This window comes from Berghia stephanieae, chromosome 13, assembly GCF_034508935.2.
Source record: "Berghia stephanieae isolate SIO BIC M18660-M18661 chromosome 13, UCSD_Bste_1.3, whole genome shotgun sequence".
NCBI lineage: Eukaryota > Metazoa > Mollusca > Gastropoda > Nudibranchia > Aeolidiidae > Berghia > Berghia stephanieae.
The window spans coordinates 34,410,165-34,435,164 of record NC_088372.1 but is presented as its reverse complement, the minus strand read 5'-3'; the positions used below and the strand labels follow the sequence as shown (position 1 = coordinate 34,435,164).

Sequence of the window (25,000 nt, the reverse complement as noted above, 5' to 3'; positions counted from 1 at the left end):
CACGGGCTGACGGCCGGAAGGAAACTGGGGGGAAACGGGGTTGCCTGATTGGTTTGGTAGAATAATGCCAATTACAGAAAAAAACCCAAAAAAACTGCCAAACTTTTCTAAAGACTTATGTATGTATCGGTTTTTCTCCTTTAATGTACAAGAAAGTGGAAATTCATCTATGTCCTTGATTTAATTTTTTTTTTAAATGACTTCGCCATGTCGGTGTAAGTTAAACGTAATTTTTACAGTTTGTGAAGTAAATATTAATTTGTCTATCATATATGTATTTATTATTACATGTTTTATATATAATGCAATTGAGTAATTTGAAACAAGTAGATCAAAACAAACAAAAAACAAAAACAAAATGCCAAACGGTTTCAAAACAACCAAACAAGCAAGATTTAAAAAAAAACTCGCTAAGTTCATGTGATTTAATATGCAGGGATATCCCTATTCCCAAGCCGGAAAACCGGCTTTTCGGAATCTTCCGGCTGACCTTGGTCGGTTTTAATGTGTTGATTTTTCTAAAAAGTATTTTTTTTGCGTATTCATTAAAACTTTTCCGCTCCTTTTAACGCTTAAATTCGTATAAAACAGGCTTCATATTTGACTATTATCAAATCATCCACCCTAATCGTGAAAGTAAGCTGGTTTGCTATCAATCTTAGCTCAAACTGAGAAAAGTTAGTTGCATTTGTCTCAATTGTCAAAGGAGTGTCCGAATTGGCACATCTGGGTGTCCGAATTGGAACAACCGGGTGTCCGAATTGGCACAACTGGGTTGTCTGAATTGGCACAACTGGGTATCACAATTGGGACAAGTGACTAGGTCCCATATATCCACGCTAAATACACACATAAAGTCTGATAATGGACATGCATTTTACCTTTAAAAATTCGCTTAATGGCGTGTTTGCAACATGTATTTTCACAATTACTCTCGGTGTGTGCCCATTAGAAGTCATTGAGCTGAGAGAGCCATTTTGGGTGTCCGAAATGGAACTCCCTACCCTACCTTACCCATCTAGAAAAAAAAAAATCAGACCTTTTTATATATTTTTAAAATTATTAATTTTAGTAAAGGCCATCCCTGATTAGTAATATGAAATGGGCCAAACTGGCAACTTGGCGCGGAAACCGTTTTTTATCGGCGCCGTCAAGAATTACACGCCCTGCCGTTATATAATGGCAATGGCGACGGGAGGCGGTTTTCATGAATGTCATGTATAGATGTCACTGTTCTCTATATCTATGTCTCCCCCCCCCCCCCCCTCTTTCTCTCTGTGTCTCTCTCTGTCCCTCTCTTTCTCTTTCTCTTTGGCTCTCGCTCTCTCTCTCTCTCTCTCGCTCTCTCTCACACACACACACGATTAAAGTCACTTTTCTCTATATCTATCTATCCCCCCCCCCCTTTCTCTCTGTGTCTCTCTCTGTCTCTCTTTCTCTTTCTCCTTGGCTCTCTCTCTCTCTCTCTCTCTCTCTCTCTCTCTCTCTCTCTCTCTTCTCACGGTTAAAGTAACGCTCATAACCCACGCCCCCCCCCCCCAAAAAAAAAAAGAAAGAAAAAAAAAAGCAACCTCAAACTTCTCAAAGAAGAAGTGACGTCACGACATTGGACCCCTAATGAATGTCAAGGTCATAGTAGGCGGCTCGAAGCTCTGGATTGTAAAAAGCAATGAACAAATATAAATATCAGCTTTAAAAAAAGAAGAATAAAGCTCTAAGCTTTACTCAATGGATCTTATAGCTCCGAAAGACTATTCAAAATAATAAATGTAATTTTGATTATTATTGTTTTTTTTTAATTGAAGGTTTAGTTTTAATCATTTTCATAATGTTATTTTGTTCTGGGTTAGATTTCAGAAATATGATTGAAAACCCGAATCAATGGATCAATTTCATTCACGCTTCGTGGAGTCGTCGAGATGAGAGGCTAATCCAGCTGTTCCGCTGTTTGTTCCAATTTTTGGGTCAATCGTCCTTAGCTTGACCCCGAAAAGCTGATAAAAGCTTTTATGATCCATTCTATTGGAGATTGGGACTAGTTTTAATATCGTCGTTTATTGTCTGGTGGTTAACATTTGTTGTCGTGGATAGAAACGACCCTTTTCGGCATTATATTATTATCATATCAAATATTTTGTCTGTCCCAGCGTGATCTTTTAACGTGACGGTATATTATTCTGATCAAAGACAAAAAACAAAAAAAAAAAAAACCCCAACAAACACCCCCCCCCCCTCCTCTCTCTCTCTCTCTCGCTCTCTCTCTCTCTCTCTCTCTCTCTATCTATCTATCCATCTCTATCTATCTATCTATCTATCTATCTATCTATCTATCTATCTATCTATCTATCTATCTATCTATCTATCTATCTATCTATCTATCTATCTATCTATCTATCTATCTACCACTTTCCTTTTGTCTTACCTTTTCTTGGGTGCTTTAATTGTTCGTCTTGAACTTTTGGCTATCCCATTTTCTTCCTTTTTACTGGCGCTGAAATGACCTTAATGTATTGCAAGCACCGTAAAACCTGTAAAAAAAAAACATAAACAAGTTTGGCGCAAACACACACACACACATACACACATACCAACACACACATACACACATATTCATACACACACACAAACACACACACAAGCACACGCACATACAGACACACTACTTTTGGTGTTAGATCGTCAGCTTTTATTTTATTTTTCATTGTAAAGACTGATTTACACAAATTTATTTACATAGTAAATTGATTAATTCGGATGATTGATAATTTTTGACATTTTACAACTACGCACGGCTCAGCGGCGGTACAATGTCTTGTCTTGTCACGAAAGTCAAGCAATATTGAGCGTGATCAGTGGCCGAATGGTTGACAGTGATCTTTAAATAATCTGGTCCCGACGTCGTGTTGTCGTCCTTGGCTACAGGACTTTACACAAATGACCCTACTCAAATCCGAGGTGAATGAGTGTCTAGCTACATGCAGCAAAGGGACTGTTAGAATGCTAGTGCCAAAAAACCCCCACAAAATGTCTAAAATAGGCAACTGGTACTGTGTGAGATGAAGTAGGCTTTCATAAGGCCTGCAGGGGGAATGAATGAAACATATGAAGCGCTTGAGCATGGTTAATCAGAAAAAAATATGAAAAAAAAAATATCTTGAGCTTTTCTATAGAGCAATATCCACTAAACGTGCTCAAAGCGCTTTACAAGGGGTCCCTGACCAACAGCAACACGTAACACGTAGAACGAGAGATGACGCCTGTTAGGCGATATTACATTTTTTTCGGACAAAGACAACGCTGTTAACGGCCAGGTACTCATTTTACACCTGAGTACGGTGAGAGAATGTGAGTAAAGAGTCTTTTCCAAGGACTCAACTATGCGCCGAGCGAGGCTCGAACCCAGGACCTTCCGATCCGAAAGCGAGTGTCATTCCACTAGACCACATAGCCGCACAAAAAAAAAAAAAAAATGTCAACTAGCTAGGCAAGTCTGAGCATTGGGAATTCCAGTCCCGTGAAAAGTGGGGCGGTCGGTTGTTACCAGTTTGGGCTGATGGTATTGACATTTCTCATCAGCATCGATATTTTCACGTCAGCAGAAAAACCCAACAAACTCTTGTCAGATCAATACATTGCCTGTAGTCTTTAAGAAAAACCCACACATTATATCATATTACAAATTTAGCCAGAAAACTCGTTCTTCGAATATCGATCAATTTAAATCAACCCTCATCTTGTCCAAAACTTACAAACCTGTGTCTCCACTAAAGTCTTTAGAGAAGTCCCAGGATTGAGAGATTTATTTTTTCAAGATAAGACTAGGGTCATTTTTTGATTGATCTATAACTACTGAAGGACGAATTTTGTGGCCAAAGTTCTCAATACTTGTTTTGTTTTTAAAAATCTGAGTACGACACTATAGAGTAATGCATTCTAGTCAGCTGATCCTGCGTAGGACGTTGCTTCCCGAACTTTCTTGCGAAACAGATTACGGTTTTTCGCCACGCCAGTCTACGTGCTTGAGTTGCTGTCATTCCCAGCCATTCACATATATCTTGTTCCCAGCTTCTTTTTGGTCTACCTCTTCCTCTCTTGCCGTCTACCCTTGTCTGCAGAATGTGCTTTTCTAATGATTCGTGGCGAGTAATGCAGACCGGCCTAATTGGAAATTTAAAGATTCGTAAATTGTTTAGAAGATAAATATCGAAGTCGCTATAGTTGATTTAAAACATCAACAGTTTCCCCTCACAAGGATTGAATGGCACTTCAACATCCTTTAAATGATGCAGTTGGCATCAGTTTTAATTTTCAATAAGTTTTAATGACTTAGAGACGTTCATAAAGGTCTGATCCGACGTGTACATATATGCAGGTCTGACATCCGAACCCCCTTATGGGCCTAGTTTAACATTGTAGTAATGGACAATAAAATGCGTCATTTTTTTGGGTTGAGATTTCCATTTCAACAGAGAGCCCATACGGAATTGGGTTATCAGACCTGCAAATAAGTGCACGTCAGTCTGAGTGATGGCATACATACCGTGTCTCTTCCCATATTCATATTCCATGCACATGGGACATTAGAGGGTAGATCTTCGGGATTGAAATATCAATAAGTTTTGTGATATAGATAATGCTGTGATATTTTTATCTCTTCGTCTGCTTCTCGGCGACACCTACAACCCCCCCCCCTCCCCCCCCCCCTCCAACAAAAAAAGCAAACATAACAATACAAAAAACAAACAAAAAACAAACAACTATTGTTGCTGTGCTGCTACTACTGCCGATTCTTTCTTCTTCTTCTTCTTCTTCTTCTTCTTCTCTTCTCTTCTTCTTCTTCTTCTTCTTCTTCTTCGTTTTTTTTTTATTATTACGTTCGGTCATACGTAAATCAATGCCATATTCCTAATAATGGATTTTAAATTTTTTTATTTTTTGTTTGTTTTGTTTTGTTTTTGTTTTTTTTTTGCTAACGAAGGATTTTCACCCGTCACGTCTATTGTTTGTACTGTTTCTATCCTAATCCTTTCCATTTTCACCCGTCACGTCTATTGTTTGTACTGTTTCTATCCTAATCCTTTCCATTTTCACCCGTCACGTCTATTGTTTGTACTGTTTCTATCCTAATCCTTTCCATTTTCACCCGTCACGTCTATTGTTTGTACTGTTTCTATCCTAATCCTTTCCATTTTCACCCGTCACGTCTATTGTTTGTACTGTTTCTATCCTAATCCTTTCCATTTTCACCCGTCACGTCTATTGTTTGTACTGTTTCTATCCTAATCCTTTCCATTTACACCCGTCACGTCTATTGTTTGTACTGTTTCTATCCTAATCCTTTCCATTTACACCCGTCACGTCTATTGTTTGTACTGTTTCTATCCTAATCCTTTCCATTTTCACCCGTCACGTCTATTGTTTGAACTGTTTCTATCCTAATCCTTTCCATTTACACCCGTCACGTCTATTGTTTGTACTGTTTCTATCCTAATCCTTTCCATTTTCACCCGTCACGTCTATTCTTTGTACTGTTTCTATCCTAATCCTTTCCATTTACACCCGTCACGTCTATTGTTTGTACTGTTTCTATCCTAATCCTTTCCATTTTCACCCGTCACGTCTATTGTTTGAACTGTTTCTATCCTAATCCTTTCCATTTACACCCGTCACGTCTATTGTTTGAACTGTTTCTATCCTAATCCTTTCCATTTTCACCGTTATTCTTACTTAGTACATAGAGGTCTCTATATTATTTTTACTATCCCTGTCTTCGGGCAGCCTCCGCCGCTCGTTCATTTGAAACAGTCAACTGCCGTTTTCTGGGGGAAAAAAACATGTTTTAAAATATTTGGCCAGAAAACTCGTCCTTCAAATTATAGCGATCGATTTAAATGACCACCATCTTGTCAGAAACGCTCAAACCTGGGACCTTGTGAGGTCTTCCTTAATTAAAGTCCCAGGTTTGAGAGATTTTTTGCCAAGTTTGGGTTCATTTAAATAGATCGATATTTGAAGGACGAGTTTTCTGGCCAAATCTTTAACTACCTGTTTTTTCCAGAGCGTGAGAGATAGCTGGTTAAACAACCTTTCTACACCCATAACGCCCATAGTGTTGTGGTCTGGAAAAACACATGTTTAGAAATTTGGCCAGAAAACTCGTCCTTCACATATCGATCGATTTAAATGACCATCGTCTTTGCAAAAACTTTCAAACCTGGGACTTCGTGAAGTCCCAGGTTTGAAAGTTTTTGCTAAGACAAAGGTCATTTAAATTGATCGATATTTGAAGGGCGAGTTTTCTGGCCAAATTTCTAAATTTGTGTTTTTCAAATAGGACGACAGCATAAGCTTTTACTTTCCTCTAGTAAATTGTATTAACTTAACCCATAACGGTCGACTAACCCATTTCAGCGTCCAATGAACCGACATCTTTACAGGCCTATTAACCCTTTTGACGTCCAGACTCCATTACTTTTGATTCTCCCTTTATAATAATAATAATATTATAATATTCACTGACGCACTATGACTAAACCTCTGTGGTGTAATGGTAGCGTGTCTGACGGATTATGCGGAGGTCTCAGGTTCGATCACAGTCGAGGGCGATTGCTTTTTTTCTTCTTCAGGGGATGGTCGGCGGTGGTCGTGGGGGGGGGGGGGGTGTCCCGTTATATTGTTATATTTCTGCTTTATCCGGCTCTATGTCTTGTACATGTTTTTACGTTTTATATATTATAATGAATAGACACCTTTTTAAATAGTTGGTCGCTATTACTATTTTTTTCAATCACTCTATTTATGACAAATTTATAGAACTACCAGTGTTTAGCTATAATAAATTCTGCCGTATTCTGAAAAAAAAGACCCAAACAAAAGAAAAAACCCAAACAAAAAAAAAACAAAACAAAAAACAACCCAAATACAAACCCAACAAAACAACAGCATCAAAAAACAAAAACAAAAAAAAACAAAAACATGTTTTAAGTTTGGCCAGAAAATTTGTCCTTCAAATCGATTAAAAGGATCCTCATAAAAAAACAAAAAACAAAACAAAACAAAAAACAACAAAAAACAAAACAACTCTCGACCCCGGACTGTAATAAAACTTCCAGTTTTGAGAGTTTTTGATAAGAAAAAGATCATTGTAATGGATCGATATATTATATGATCCTCTCTTGCCGTCTACCCTTGTCTGCAGAATGTGCTTTTCTAATGATTCGTGGCGAGTAATGCAGACCGGCCTAATTGGAAATTTAAAGATTCGTAAATTGGTTAGAAGATAAATATCGAAGTCGCTATAGTTGATTTAAAACATCAACAGTTTCAACAATATGACGAGTTTTCTGGTCGAATCTATGTCTTTGTTCTTTTCCAAAGTATAGCAATATATGCGAATCGGTCCTCAAAGTATTCCCGTTACTGCCATCTCGATGAAAGCCTCAAAGTATTCCCGTTACTGCCATCCCGATGAAAGCCTCAAAGTATTCCCGTTACTGCCATCCCGATGAAAGCCTCAAAGTATTCCCGTTACTGCCATCCCGATGAAAGCCTCAAAGTATTCCCGTTACTGCCATCCCGATAAAAGCCTCAAAGTATTCCCGTTACTGCCATCCCGATGAAAGCCTCAAAGTATTCCCGTTACTGCCATCCCGATGAAAGCCTCAAAGTATTCCCGTTACTGCCATCCCGATGAAAGCGTTACAATCTGAAGTCAAATGTCAAACGAGAGATTTTAACTCCAACCGTGGCCTTCGTAAAGTTTTGGCCTGACACTGACCAAAAAATGACGTCAAAATGCCAGTCTTTGGCCACAAAAGAAAACAAATCGTGAGTTGTATTCAATATTCAACTAATGAAATAACTTGTTTCCATGAGCACTACTAACGACATGTCACTACGCGGTGCAAAAACCAAATAATGACGTCAAACTGCCAGTTCTTTTGGATTTCAGTATCAGGCTATAATCTTGACCAGTTTTCAATTACCAGTATTCTATGATTGTAGTTTTCGATTGATACATTTTTCCTGACATTCAAAGTTGTGTAAAACTGTCTGTAAATGATACAATACAAGCTGTGTGAGATTCTGTAATTATAAACTATTGCATAAGGCATTTAAAGGATAATTCCTGTTAAGCCTTTAGTAAGATAAGATAAGATAAGATATAACATAACGATGGCTACGCTCCAACCCAGCTGGGAAAGAGTTAAACCATTACTCGGTATTTGACCTGTGACCCTAGAGACCGCCGAGTGCCTTCCGGCAATCCATGTGGATTGTAATTTCATTTATCTTGACCTCGTGTACTCATCAACACCTATTTGATTACATAGTATCAGTGTGTCTTTTACTCCTACCGACCTTTCCCTTACTTCCTCTTCCTCCTTCTCCGTTTCCTTCTTCCTAATGTACTCCTCTTTTTCCTCCTCCTCCTCCTCATCATCCTCATCATCCTCCTCCTCCTCCTCCTCCTCATCATCATCATCATCATCATCATCATCATCATCATCATCATCATCATCATCATAATCCTCCTCCTCCTCCTCCTCATCATCATCATCATCATCATCATCATCATCATCATCATCATCATCATCATCATCATCATCATCATCCTCTTCTTCATTCTCATTGTCTACCTCCTCATCATCCTCTTCTTCTTCCTCCTTCACCACCACCACAACTTCCTCCTCCTCCACCTCCTCATCCGCCACGTTCCCCTTTCCATCTCTTCATTCTCATTGTCTACCTCCTCATCATCCTCTTCTTCTTCCTCCTTCTCCACCGCCACCACCAACTCCTCCCTGAGAACAGAATACAAATGCATAGCTGCCAACCAGTCCTCGCGAGAGACGCATGCGCACAACCAACATGACGTTCTCTCTCTAATAACTTTTCCGCCGGTGACGTCACAGACTATGGGTGACGTCCAATCAAGGGACGCTACTCTTCCGCTAATCTCATTCCCTTTACATCCAGCTACTTAAATAGTTATGTATGTCACTTTATGATTCAATATGTCACCTATTCATTATAATTTGTCATCCGAAGGACTGGTTACATACACACTTTCAACGATTTAGCCACCGGAAAAGTAGAAGGTGTGACGTCACCACTTTTCTCCCTTATTAAGACATAATATATAGTGATATCTTGGACTAAAGTGGTATTGCTCGCCTGGATATATTTCTATATTGCCATCTCAAAATTGGCTGCTATGCTGTGCTGCTATTTTCCGAACAGAGACGACGTTTGTTTAGGGTCAGGTACTCATTTTACATCTGAGTACGGTGAGAGAATTGAGTATAAAGAGCATTTTCCAAAGACTCAACTCAACTATGCACCGGTCGGGATTTGAACCATGGACCTTCCTATCCGAAGTCGAGTGTCATACCACTAGACCACATCGCCGCACATAATACATTGGAGTCCACATAAAGTCAATACTCTTCTCGTCTCAATTACCCAGTAGATTTTTGACCAATCAAAACATGGAATGTTCGTCACACCTTCACACGTGGTCGGACGAACATAGTTGGTTGGTATTAACAATCACGTGAATGAAATCGACCTTTCTCCTGATCATTGTATTGTTTTCACACCGCCAAATGGGTGGCTAACTAGTTATTGCACAATTTACTCCACCATAATATTATAAACGCTTAAGTTAAGTTTGCACATAATTTTCCTGTGTCGGTTCTATTGAGAAAGCGATAGAACAGTGGGTATTTTACTTAAACACATACCATCGATAGTAAAAAAAAATGTGTAGATCGCTAGGTTTACTACCAACCAGGGCCATTGTTTACATTATGACGACTGTCCGAAAGGCGTGATTATCTACGTGTCTATACTCAGTCAACTGCTTCATGTTTTTTTCTCTTCTTTATTCAAAGTATGTTCCTTTAAAAAAGAACAACAAAACAACAAAAACAGACAAACAAACAAAACAAACATGAGCTTTTCTATAACGCAATATCTACTTAACGTGCTCAAGTCGCTTTACAAGGGGTCCCTGACCAACAACACGTGACATGTAGAACGAGACATGTTAGGCGATATATCAATATATTTTTTTTTTCCGACAGGGACAACGCTTTTGGCGGCCATGTACTCACTTTACACCCAGAGTACGGTGAGAGAACGTGAGTAAAGAGCCTTTTCCAAGGTCCCAAATATGCGCCGAGCGAGACTCGAACTCAGGACCTTCCTCTCTCTCTTCCTCTCTCTCTCTCTCTCTCTCTCTCTCTCTCTCTCTCTCTCTCTCTCTCTTTCTTTCTTTCTTCTCATTCGCTTTCTCTCTCTCTCTCTCTCTCTCTCTCTCTCTCTCTCTCTCTCTCTCTCTCTCTCTCCTCCCTCCCTCCCTTTCTCTCTTTCTCATTCACTTTCTCTCTCTCTCTCTCTCTCTCTTCCTCTCTCTCTCTCTCTCTCTCTCCTCTCTCTCTCTCTCTGTGTGTGTATGTATATATATATATATATGTGTGTGTGTGTGTGTGTGTGTGTGTGTGTGTGTGTGGCATGACTGTCTAACTGTATGTAGGGAAGGATTACCATAGTCTTGTTATTGTTAGTGTTACTTTCTGTGATGTATGCTTGAGGCAGCTTTCAAATTGTAATTACAGATTTGTCTCTGCGGACAGGTGAGTCTAGAATTACTGGAATACATAGTTCTGAACGCTTGTATAGCGCATACATTTGTTTTGATTTATTATGCTCCATAATGAATGCCCTCCACATATTGTATCATTTATTTCCCCAACCGTCATTACTTTTTAATTCAAAAAAAAGAAAAATAGTTCATAAATACTTTTCACACTACCATATTTACACTATCCGTCACCACTTGTAACCAGGTCCTCTTCCACACCTGAGTCGAATGGGATAGTGTGTAAAGCGTCTTTCTGAAGAGCCAGTCTTTTTTTCGTTCATTGTCATTCATTTTAGTCATTGACCACGCTTGTAACCAGGTACTCTTTCACACCTGAGTCGAATGGGGTACTGTGTAGTAAAGCGTCTTACTGATGTGAAGAGCCCGAGTTTTGCGTTCATTGTCATTCATTTTAGTCATTGACCACGCCTGATATCGTTTGTAAAATTTGGACCAGAAAAATAGTCCTTCAAATATAGTATAAAAGTTCCAGGTTTGAGAGTTTTTGACAAGAGGAGGGTCATTTTAATCGATGGATGTGATTTGATGGACGAGTTTTCTGGGCAAAATTTTAGATTCTTGTTTATTTTTTCTCGTTTATTTATTTATTTTCTTCAGAGTTCGGCTTTATTAGTGTTACTTATTGTGTGTGTGTGTGTGTGTGTGTGTGTGTGTGTCCATGTGCGTGTGGTGTGTGTGTGTGTGGGTGGGTGTGTCTACGTGTGCGTGTAGTGTGCGTGTGTGCGTCTCCGTGTGGTATGTGTGTGTGTGTGTGCGTGATGTAAGTAGATGCGTGTATGCGTATTTATGTGTGTTTGCTGAGGGTGTATGTCTCTGTGTATGTCTCTGTTTGTATGTCTCTGTGTGTGTGTGTGTGTGTGTGTGTGTGTGTGTGGGTGTGTGTGTGTGGGTGTGTTAGTGCTAGAGTTGGTAATGACTATATAATTGTAATTACCGTTAGTCTACGGACAGGTGAGTCTGTAATCCATTTCCATCCATTCCTTTCTACAGACGGAGGCCGATTTCAACAGTACTTGACATATTATGAACACTTTTATATAAGGAATGAAATTGACTCCACTCGTGTCTTTGTTATTGCTTTTTGCCATCCATGTTTATGAATAATTCTCACTAAACTGTATTAACCAGACTATAAACGTTCATGGTTACACATAGTTTCGTATGTTAGTCCGTTATACTTTCGGATGGCAATGTTGTGAGGGTCTAAGCCAAGCGCATACCACTATGTGTAAGCTTAAACGTTTTTTATACTATATCTCTCCTTCCCCCCACCCCCTCTCTCTCCCTCTTTGTAGTCCCATTCTCTCTCTCTCTCTCACACACCTCTCTCTCTTTCTCTCTCTCTGTCTCTCTTACACACACACTATTACCCTTCTCTCACTCTCCCCCCCCCCTCTCTCTCTCCCTCTTTATATTCACCTTCTCTCTCTCTCTCTTTCTCTCTCTCTCTGTCTCTCTCACACACACACTATTACCCTTCTCTCACTCTCCCCCCCCCCCTCTCTCCCTCTTTATATTCCCCTTCTCTCTCTCTCTCTCTCTGTCTCTCTCTCTGTCTCTCTCACACACACACTATTACCCTTCTCTCACTCTCCCCCCCCCCCCTCTCTCCCTCTTTATATTCCCCTTCTCTCTCTCTCTCTCTCTCTCTCTCTCTCTCTCTCTCTCTTCCTCCCTTCTCTATGTGTACGTTCGTGCGTGTGTGTGTTTGTGTGTGTGTGTGAATGTATGTTTGTGTGTTCTAGGTCTCTATAATTGTAATTACCGTTTGTCTGCGGACAGGTGCATCTGGAATCCGTTTGTTTTTAACCCTTTGCAGTCGGGTGTCGATTCTGCTCTTGTTCTCTTAATCTTGGAACACCTCAGGGGGATGCGTCTCATCCCCCTCCCCCCTCCCCCCCCCACTCCCCCACCCCGGCCCCCCGTCCCCACCCATCCCAAATAAAAGGAAAAGAAAAGAAAACATTTAGTCCTACAAAGCCATTGGGCCGATGGAGCCGGAGTTTATCCCGGTTTCTATAGCGTGAAACGACCAATAGTAATTACTGGCTGTCCTTTCGATAGGACGCTAGTCTATCGCAAAGTACTTTCCACCAGATCTAACAGACCCAGCTAGCTAATAACTGCTGGGTGGACAGGAAGTCAGAAAAGAAAAAAAAATCGACGACTGCACCCGGGTTCGATCACGGACCCTTTGCGTTTGGAGGGAGCACTCTATCAACAGAGCTATCGGCTCACTAAGTCGAAGCCTATACGTTTCGGTATGAAGACAAGTGTCATTCATCACATGGCCCCAACTCTACTAACGTTTTAAAAAAACATGAGCTTTTATAAAAATTATAAAAATTGAGCTTTATATAGCGCAATATCCAATAAATGTGCTCAAAGCGCTTTACAAGGGGTCCCTGGTCAACAGCAACATTTAACATGTAGGCGACATTACAATTTTTCGAAGAAAGACAACGCTGTTAACGGCCAGGTACTCATTTTACACCTGAGTGTGGTGAGAGAATGTGAGTAAAGAGTCTTTTCCAAGGACTCAACCATGCGCCGAGCGCGAGGCTCGAACCCAGGACCCTCGGATCCGAAAGCGAGTGTCATACCACTAGACCACATAGCCGTTATATATAACTAAACGTGCTCAAAGCGCTTTACAAGGTTCACTGACCAACAGCAACGCGTAACAAGGAGAACGAGATATGATGACGCCTGCTAGGTGATGTTACAATTTTTTTTTCTGACAGAGACAATGCTGTTAACGGCCAGGTACATTTTTACACCTGAGCACGGCGAGAGAATGTGAGTAAAGTGCCTTTTCCAAGGATTCAACTAACTGTGCGCCGAGCGAGGCTCGAACCCAGGACCTTCCGATCCGAAAGCGAGTGTCACACCACAAGACCACATTATAAATAGCCGCACATTAAGGTTACACATAGATTTGAGTGATGGTTACGATTGTTCTGGCGGGCATAACTAGTTGAGTATTTTGCATAACCTCATTCATGCCATCTGCTGTAGTGTTAATAAAAAAAGGACATTTTGATAGGAATTCGGACTCGCCTTTAAATGGGTTAACCCCACTCCCCGCTCCCCCCCCCCCCCTCCCCTATTTTTTCCCCTTTTTATTTCGTTTATTATTACCTGTAGTTGTGCTTCTAGAGCTATTATATGAATAAATTGTTGTTGTTGTTTTATTATTATTATTATAATCATCATCATCATCATCATCATCATCATCATCATCATCATCATCATCATCATCATCATCATCATCATCATCATCATCATCGTCATCATCATTCGAATCATCATCATCATCATCATTAGATCATCACCATCATCGTCATCACCATCATCAACATTACTATTATCTATTTCCAGTACAAAAGTAATTGTTGTTGAAATTATTTTTTTTCGTCTTTGCGAAAATGGAAAAATCGGCTAATTAGTATTTGTAGGGCAGTTTAACCCTGGTTTCTAATTGAAAAGTGGTTTTCCAAATCTCTACAACTCCGTTTTTATTTTTCATTTGAGGGTTATTTCCCTAAAAATCTCTCATTCGGTCTATTGTTTTATCACATTTAAACTTCCAATTCCCACAAATCTATGGAAATTCTTTGCGCCAATTGCTGCTTAGAAATAAAGTTGACATTTCAATTTATTTCTTGGATGGAAAATCTCAAAAAGTAGAAAAAATCGACTTGATGAGTTTTTGGAAAACCAGCCTTCAATTGTTCCTGGTAAGACGGTAAATACCTGAGTAAATAAATTTTGTGCTATTTTAGTATTACTAACGGTAACTACGTCACAACCCCCCCCCCCTCCTTCCCCTCACCCCTTCCCTAATCCGTGGATCTTAACAAATCTCTGTCTGATACTCAAATAATTTCCCCATCGACCTTGGCGAGTTAGTAGTACTCCCTCCCCTCCCCCCCCCCCCCCCCCCCCCCACACACACACACACCAAGTAGATATTACTTCTGTTATAGGCGGTATACGCTTTTTAAAGAAAATTACTCACCACCAATGAGGCTTATTCCTAATAATTTATGTTAACAGACCTGTAAATAAGTACACGGTGGTTTGAGAATGTCCCTTTATCACCAATGAGCCCCCCAACGGTTTGGGTTAACAGACCTGTAAATAGATATACAGGAAGGAGTAAGTGTGGCACACTCACAGACTGGTGTGGTCTTTTATTTCTTATTCGAACCCAAGAAGTACAGAGTTCGATTCAATCACGCGCTTTGAGGCCTTGTAGACAAAGAGAGAGAGAGAGAGAGAGAGAGAGAGAGAGAGAGAGAGAGAGAGAGAGAGAGAGAGAGAGAGAGAGAGAGAGAGTGAAAATGTTTTGTGAGTGTGTGTGTGTGTGTATGTGTGTGGGTGTGTGAGAGAAAGGATGAGAGAAAGGGTGGAGATAGGAAGAATGCGTGTGTGTGTGTGTGTGTGTGTGTGTGTGTGTGTGAGAGAGAGAGAGAGAGAGAGAGTGTGTGTGGTGGGGAGGGGCGTTGGTTAAATTCTCATGATCCCAGTGACAGGTGTAACAAATTACAGATTTTGAGGAGATTGTGATAAATATTCCACTGGTTTGAAGTGTCGGATGTTCTCCTTTCGTATGGAGAGGGGCCATATGACTATCTATCTATTTATCTATCTATCTATCTATCTATCTATCTATCTATCTATCTATCTATCTATCTATTGGTTCGTACTAGATCTATGGTATTACTGTGTGTTAGGGGGTCCCGATAGCTCATTTGGTAGAGCACTCGCTTCACGCCCAAAGGGACCAAGGTATGGCGTACTAAAAGAGTATTATAGTAGGGCTACGGACCAAGGTCGATCCTGGATGCAGTTGAGATTTTATATGACCCCCCCCCCCCCCCCTTACCATCCAGCAGTGAATGGGTAGCTGAGTATGTTAGATTTGGCGGAAAATACTTTTGCGATTGACTAGGCGTTCTATCCAAAGGATAGCAAATAATAATTATTTTTTATTGATATTGTCCGTTTTGCGCTATAGAAACCGGGATAAACTCCGGTTCCGAAGGACTGTAGTGTAAGGCAGGTGGATCTCGATTCACTTCAACGCCAGCACTGATGTCTGTTTGATGGAGTCCAGCTGCAGCTTACCCCGTTACTTAATGATTAACTGCAATCTAACTGTGCGGCTATGTGGTCTAGTGGTATGACACTCGCTTTCGGATCGGAAGGTCCTGGGTTCGAGCCTCGCTCGGCGCATAGTTGAGTCCTTGGAAAAGGCTCTTTACTCACATTCTCTCACCGTACTCAGGTGTAAAATGAGTACCTGGCCGGTAACAGCGTTGTCTTTGTCCGAAAAATTGTAATATCTCCTAACAGGCGTTATGTCTCGTCCTACATGTTGGATGTTGCTGTTGACCAGGGACCCCTTGTAAAGCGCTTTGAGCACGTTTAGTGGATATTGCGCTATATAAAAGCTCAATTTAATTTAATTTTAATTTTAATCTATAATATCAAATACTGGCCTTGGAGTTATTTAACTCTTTAACGGCTACAATTGATTTCTTCATCACGCCTAGTGATTCATACTTACGCCATTAATAATGTGTTTTAAGTAAGGCAGATGGATCTGGACTCAATTCAACACCAACAGTGATGCTTGGTTGATAGATTCTAACATGCATCATTTACTAAATGACAACATTGTATAATAATATCAATAGGGAATGAGATTGGCGGAAGAGTAGCGTCCCTTGATTGGACGTCACCCATAGTCTGTGACGTCACCGGCGGAAAAGATATTAGAGACAGAACGTCATGTTGGTTGTGAGCATGCGTCTCTCGTCCTCGGAAGGACGAGAGACGCATGCGCACAACCAACATGACGTTCTCCCTCTAATAAATTTTCCGTCACAGACTATGGGTGACGTCCAATCAAGGGACGCTACTCTTCCGCTAATCTCATTCCCTATAATATTATATTATACTCTGATATTTTTTCTCTTGGCGTCTAGTAGTTGTTGATACTAGATCTGTGGTAATATCCTTTATAATGTGTGTGTGAGGCAGATGGACTTCCATTCACTTCAACGCCAGCAATGGTTCATACTTGATCTACGTCATTAATCACGTGTTTTTTAAGTAAGGCAGTTGGATCTGGACTCAATTCAACACCAGCAGTCCTGGTGTCTGTCTGATGGAATCCAGCATAGCTCATTGCTTAACTCACTCAACCCTAACACCGACTATATCCGTAGTTTACCCAGGTTACATTTTCCCCATGCCAATCAATTACATTTTTCTGAGACCAATTATAGGCATAGTATCAAAGCTAATGTTTTTAGTCTTTACATGTTAATGATAGTTGAATAAAACTATCTCTGTACATGCTCATTTTAATTTTTTTAAATTCTTATTTTGAAAAGTAGCAAAAACCTCTAGGATTGAGTGAGTTAATGACCAAGTAGTATATCGTATTAGATACTGTCCCGATTTTTATTTTGGCTCTCAATTTAATTTCGTCTCGTCTGGTTGTTGATACTAGATCTATGGTATGGCATTTATAATTGTTGTGAGGAAGGCAGGTGGTGAACCTCGACTCGCTACCTCGACACGCCAGCACTGATGTCTGTTTGATGGAATCCAGCTTACCTCATTACTTAATGATTAACTGGTATAGTAATGTTATGATATCAAATACTGTCCTTGGAGTGGATTTAACTCTTTAACGGCTAGATTTCTTGATTCCCTCATCACATCTGGTGGTTCATACTAGATCTATGATATGCCCTTATAATGTGTCTATGGCAGTTGGGTCTCGACCAGTGACATCGACATCTATGGAGTATACGAAGTCCTAGGTCTCAACTCAATACTCTTCAACAGTCGCAACGTCACTTCCTTCCTAATGACGCATGGTAACTTAGTAACACTGGCTCTAAACTATCAGAACAATGGCGGACGCCGTATGAAATATTTCTCCGGCAAGCATAAACGCGTATCCAGAGGGGAAAAAAACCCATAAATTTGATCATGTTTTGACTTTTACAAATTCTGATCACAAGGCATATGAAAAGTTCTAGCCGGCATGAAGAATAAAAAGGAATGATTTTCTTTGTTTAGAACCAAGATGGCCGCCGTTGCCGGGTGGCGTGACATCAGACTACTGAATCCAATTCACCATCAGCAGTGACGTGTCTCTGATGCCTTGCAGTCCCACCTCATGACCGAATGATCGACAGGTATAGGAATGCTGTGATATCGGATACTGTCCTTGCTTGGAATTATTTCACCCGTTATCGGCTTTGTCTCTTTGATATGATTACACCACCGAGGTGCACATATGAGCAGGTCTGATTACTGAACGCAATTATAGGCTCTATTTAACATTTGTGACCCTACGCCTCAAAATGGTATTATGTCGGAACGAACGAGATGCTTAAAAGCCGAATTAAATGCAAAACTGGTCAAAATTATAAATTGTTGTCATTAGCATCCTAAAATATAGTATCCATTCTCCTCAATAAAACATACAAACTCAACACAAGTCTGCTATAAATTCAATTTTCAACATCTTAACCATCCCGACTTAATACCGTTTTGAGGCGAAGGGTCCCATTTTTTGTAATTGGCAATACGTAGGGTTGGTTTGAAGGTGATTTTAAGCTGCTAGAACTGTGGACTGTAAGAAGTGATTCGCAACAATGAATACAACAGGTTCGATAAAGAACAGAACAAACTACCAAACACGGAATGTTTTGGGCTCAAAACCCTTCTTCAGCCAACAACACAAAAACAATAAAGACATAAATACATGACTAAATTCCAGATCGACGACAGAGAAATCACGTTGGTTTTGAGTTGTTTTTTTTTTTCTCTTTCTTTCTCCATTTCAACAATACGCCCATAACATACCATAACATACCAGACCTACAAAACAGTTCACGTCGGTACTGGTAGATCTATATATACACTTAAAGGTGTTTGGGACTTGGATTTCATCCTAATTTTGGTGACTTTTGCCAAGAGAAAAGCACCGGAAATGTTCCATTAACAAACGCACTTCTTCTTGTGATCTTTTTTGTGATTTTGAAATTTATTTATGTCTAGAAAACTCGTTTTATTTTATATAGTTAGAAGGTGCACTGTGCCAAAAGGTCGTTTTCGTAACAATCGCCCCCCCCCCCCCCCACCCCCAATAAATATATATACAAGGGCAAACCACCCCGTCCTCCCCACACATAGACAAATAAACAAGAAAAAAACCCAACATATATATATATATATATATATATATATATATATATATATATATATATATATATAGATAGAGAGAGAGAGAGAGAGAGAGAGAGAGAGAGAGAGAGAGAGAGAGAGAGAGAGAGAGAGAGAGAGAGAGAGAGAGAGAGAGAGAGAATGGGTAAGAAAGATATATTATTATATTGTATATATGCATATATGCTCGGCATCACGTTACCCTAATCGCTAAAGGCACCATAGATGCATTCGGACAATCACATTATACCGAGTACAAAAAACCCGTTATCATTCCCCACCGCCACCACCACCATCATCATCATCAGTAACCTTCTCCAATATGCAGCATAAAACACGCATTCATCCATTCATGTTTGTTTTTGTTTTGAAGGGTTTTACGGCGCTTGCAACACATTTAGGTTATATCAGCGCCAGTAAAAAGGAAGAAAATGGGATAGTAAAAAGTTCTAGAATTACAAATAAAGCACCCAAGAAATAGTAAGACATAGGGGAACTGGGAACAAATAGGGATCAGACGTAGATTCCAAAAGCATACCACCAATGTACTTAGTTTGAGATCACCTATAAGTCTCATCCGGACTCAAACACAAAATCCAACAAAGAAGAATGCACTCAAATGCTTACATTATACATTTAAAATAACAAATATAATTTAATAATAAATAACAGAGAGATGATTTACAAGGAAAAACAATATCATCTCCCAAAACAATAACTATGCATTTGACTGTTCCCTCCCAGCCAGGACTCCGGCCAGGGCCAGGACAAAACTAAGTAATCTCATTCCAAGACAAAGACAGAAAGCATGTTGGAAAACAGATAAGGGGATAGAAGACGCAGTATGTACCTCCCTGCCCACCATGGGAGGTCAGGAACCCCACCCAGATTCATCCATTCAAAGTAGATACTAAAATATTCCGCCGACAGAGTAGTCTCTCAGAGCCTTTAGCTCGGATGGAGGTTATCCCGGTTTCTACAGATAGTATGCGCTTGGCTAAGGCACTCACAACATTGCCATCCGGAAGTATAACGGACCAACACACAAACCTATGTGTAACCTTGAACGTTTATAGTCTGGTTAATACCGTTTAGTGAGAATTACCCATAAAAATGTATGGTAAAAACCCTCACTAAAAATCAAAACAAAACAATAACAAATACCCGAGTCACGTCATCTTGGTTCTATTTATAGCTTGAACAGACAATAGCCATTGCTCGCTACCTTTTGGATAGGGCGTTAGTATCGTAAAGTCCTATTCACCAGATCTAACAAGACTCAGCAGGTCCCTAAATCACTGCTGGGCGGACTGACTGGGGGTTCGGGTAAAAATATCTCGACTTCGCCCGGAATCGATTTCGGTCACTTTGCGTGGTGTTAAGCGAGTACTCTACCCACTGAGCTATCAGGACCATCCCCCCCCCCCCCCCCCCCCACCCCCCAATCTCCCAATTTGTCCACAATTTGCAAACCGGAGGCTTTTGATTTTTAAAAGTGTTTTGTAGATTTTTTGAAGTTTCGGTATAATTGTTTTTTTTTTTTTTTTTTTTTTTTTTTTTTTTTTTTTTTTTTTTTTTTTAATTTTGTGTATGTTGTTGTTATTTAACCTTTTTGTTTGTTTTATTTTAGACACGCGGGGGATCGTCCAGACCGACTTCCACCTCGTCCCTGTCCGAATTCAGGGAAGTTAAGTACAAGGGTTGCTGGGACTTATTACTCGAAATATGGGCACCGTCCATTATGCGCTTGAGAGGGGTATCGATCCCCATTCCTTCTCTTGATCTTAATAAATAATAACGTAGTGATGCCAAAACTCCGGTTTCACCGGAAAAAACTCCGGTCTGGAGCCAAAAATTCCGGGCTCCGGGCAACTTCCGTCAAATTCCGGTGAGGTCAATTTGTTCTAAGGATACCCCCCCCCCCCCCCTCCCTCCTTCCAACCACCACATCATCATCACTGCCACTAGTATTACGACCATCATCACTACCACTACTACTGCAATCACCACCACCACATCATCATCACTACCACTACTACTACAACCACCACCACCACATCATCATCAGTACCACAACTACTACAACAATCACCACCACCACATCATCATCACTACCACAACTACCATCACTATTACAACCACCACCACCACATCATCATCACTACCACTACTACTGCAACCACCACCACCACATCGTCATCACTACCACTACTACTGCAACCACCACCACCACCACCACATCATCATCACTGCAACTACTACAACCACCACTACCCCATCATCATCAATACCACTACTACTACAACTACCAGCATCACATCATCTTTACAGCTACTACTACAACCACAACCATATCATCACTACCACTACTACTACTAAACCACCACCACCACATCATCACTACCACTACTACACCACCACCACCACCACTGCATCATCATACCACTGTTACTACAACCACCACACTACTACTACAACCACCACCACCACATCATCATCCACTACTACTACAACCACCACCACCACATCATCATTACCACTACTACTACAACCACCTACCACGTCATCACTACTGCTATACTACAAACCACCACCACCACATCATGATTACCACTACTACTACTACAACCACCACTACCAGTTCATCATCACTAACCATTTGTACTACAACCATCATCACCACCACACCATCATCATTACCACCACCACTACTACAACCACCACCATCATTATCACTACCACTACTACTGCAAGCCCACCACCACCTCATCTTCATCACTACACACTGCTACTACTACAACTACCACCCGCACATCGTCATCACTACCACTGCTACTACAACCACACCACCACACATCATCACTACTACTACTACTACTACTACTACACTACTACTACTACTACTACTACTACAACCACCACCACCACATCATCATCACTTCCACTACTACTGCAACACCACCACCACCTCATCTTCATCACTACACCACTGCTACTACTACAACTACCACCGCACATCGTATCACTACCACTGCTACTACAACACCACCACACACCACATCATCATCACTACTACACTACTACTACTACTACTATCTACAACCACCACCACCACATCATCATCACTTCCATACTACTACTACTACTACACACTACTACTACTCTACTACTACTACTACTACACTACTACTACTACTACTACAACCACCACCACCACACATCACATCACTTCCACTACTACTACAACTAACCACCACTACCACATTATCTCAACTACCACTACTACTACAACCACCAGCACCACATCATCATCACGACCACTACTATTACAATCACCACCACCACCACAACATCATTACAACTACTACTACAACCACCACACATCATCACTACTGCTACTCTACTACAACCACACCACCACAATCAGCATCATACCACTAATACAACCACCACTACCACTATCATCCTACCACTATATATACTACAATACCACTACACATATCATCACTAACCACTACCCTACAACACCAGCACACATCTCACACGACCATACTCTACAATCACTCCACCACCACACATCATTACCACTACTACTAAACACCACCACATCATCACTATGCTACTACTACTACAACACCACACACCACATCATCATCATCACGACCACTACTATTACAATCACCACCACCACCACAACATCATTACCACTACTACTACAACCACCACCACATCATCACTACTGCTATACTCTATTACAATCACCACACCACCAACATCATTACCACACTACTGCAACCACCACCACATCATCACTACTGCTACACTACAACCACCACCACCACCACCACCACACACATTACCACTATATACATCACCACACACACCTTATGTACTACACTACTACACCACACCACACCACATCAATCATACCACTACTACACAACCACCAACACACACATCACTAGCACTACTACAACAACACCACTACAACATCATCTCATCATCCACTACTACTACATAACCACCAGCACCACATCATCATCACGACATACTTTACATCACCACCACCACCAACATCATTACACTATCTAAACCCACCACAATATCTATACGCTGCTCTATAACCAACCACACATCATCATCATTTAATATATACAAATACTACAATTTATCATACTACATTTGTATCTACAATACTATTACCACCATCAACATCACTACCACACTATACAACACAATCAACACACACCAATACTACCAAATACCATATCACTCTTCATATTACTACCACTTCATTCTTACTAGTTTTTTTGCGCCCGAAATAGGAAATTGCTGTATTCGGCAATTTTTATGTTTATAAATTTAATCTTTATCTATAGAATTTGTGTAACCTGAAAACATCTCTGTGCGGTTCCGGATTGAAATTTACGAGTGGTGTTGCTTGTGACCTTGTTCGTCTCTTAATAACGTGAAGTTGAATGTAAGCTTCAATTTAATTACAAAAACAGACCAAATGAAAGTTTCGGGTTTCCCCTTTATCAACAAAACAGGATGAATGAAACACCACAGATGAATGAGATGATGTGGTAGTGGCGTAATCGTCTCCCACCGGACATGTGGGGCTGGATCTCGGCTATTTTCGGGCCCCATTTTCTCTAGGCGTTGTCGCCAAGTTCCCGACACGATGTGCATGGACTTGCGAAGTTATACATCGACCTTCTTGCTTCCACCCACACTGGATGGAGCGCAGTAAGTCCTCCGCGTTGGAAAAAACACAGTGCCAGGGCTGATGTCATCATGGCAGCAGCCTCTTATGGTTTTCACACTACTATGTTATGACGATCGACCCAATCAGCAAAGTCTGGTCCGCATTCGTGCACCAACGCAAACCCGCCGGGTAGCATCGTCACAACACACCGTTCTACTAGATGCTCTGCTGTCTCAGGTTCTTGCCCACAGCGAGTACATGTTGGACAGGTTGTTCCCGCCAGCTTCCTCAGAATACTGTTGCGTTTCTCTGTCTTCTGGGGAATTCCTTAGAGATCGACCCGATAGGCAAGGCTGCGGTCCAGCGCAACCATTATCATATATATATATATATATATATATATATATATATATATATATATATATATATATATATATATATATATATATATATATTATGCTTGAGATATTAATGAGCGCAACCCACAGGTCCATCGGATTCGGCTCATATGGGGAATCTGATCCCCGACGAGGACGTTCATTCAGTTTACTGGTGTGCCAGCAACTATAGGCGAAATGCTGTGGCTACGGGGTTGTTTTTTTTTGGTACCATGTACCATTTGTCAAAGTAGGATTTGTGTCTGGTAACATCCTCGATGAGTACCGGTCCACATCTTACTTTGAGTAAAGGTGGGGCTGTACCGATTCGGGTGCTCGGCATGTATTAAAGGTGGCTATGGGCTCGCCTTCACACTACTCCGTTTCTGTTTTCAGACCTAGGATCATATTCTTGCTGGTCATATTTCATATTGATATTATACTCTCATCCATTCTCCCCTCCCCCCAGCCCTTACGTCTAATTCCTCCCAAAACAGAAGTTAATAAGGTGGTGGTGGTGGTGGTGGCGAAGGGGTGGGGGGGGGGGGGGGGGGGCATGCGAAGGAGGGAAGAGCGATTAGCCCCAAGGGGAGATAACCTTGTGGTGGTAATCTATTTATTATTCATTGGTTTCCATAAAGATGGCGGTCATTGGATTGAGGCTATCGATATCAGGACGATGTGTGTGTGTGTGTTTGTTGTGTGTTTGTGTGTTGATGTTCATGTGTATGTTTTGTTGCGTATGTTGTCTGTATAAATGTGTGTGTGTGTGTGTGTGTGTGTGTGTGAATGTGATTTCATTGGTTTCCACAAAGATGGCGGTCATTGTATTTAGGCTATCGATATCACGAATTGTGTGTTTGCGTGTGTATATGTCTCTGTGTGATGTGTTAATTTCGACGTGTATGTTTGTAAATGTGTGTGTGTATGTGTGTGTGTGTGTGTGTCCATGTGGAAATAGGTGTGGAAAGGGGGGGGGGGGGGGGGGGG

At 40.8% G+C, this 25,000-nt stretch overlaps 1 protein-coding gene across 2 annotated transcripts in view; it reads left to right on the top strand.

Annotated features, from left to right (window-relative positions):
* LOC144959164 (cyclin-dependent kinase 14-like) overlaps nucleotides 1-25,000 on the top strand; it is a 143,343-nt gene that overhangs the window by 48,145 nt on the left and 70,198 nt on the right. The window lies entirely within an intron of this gene.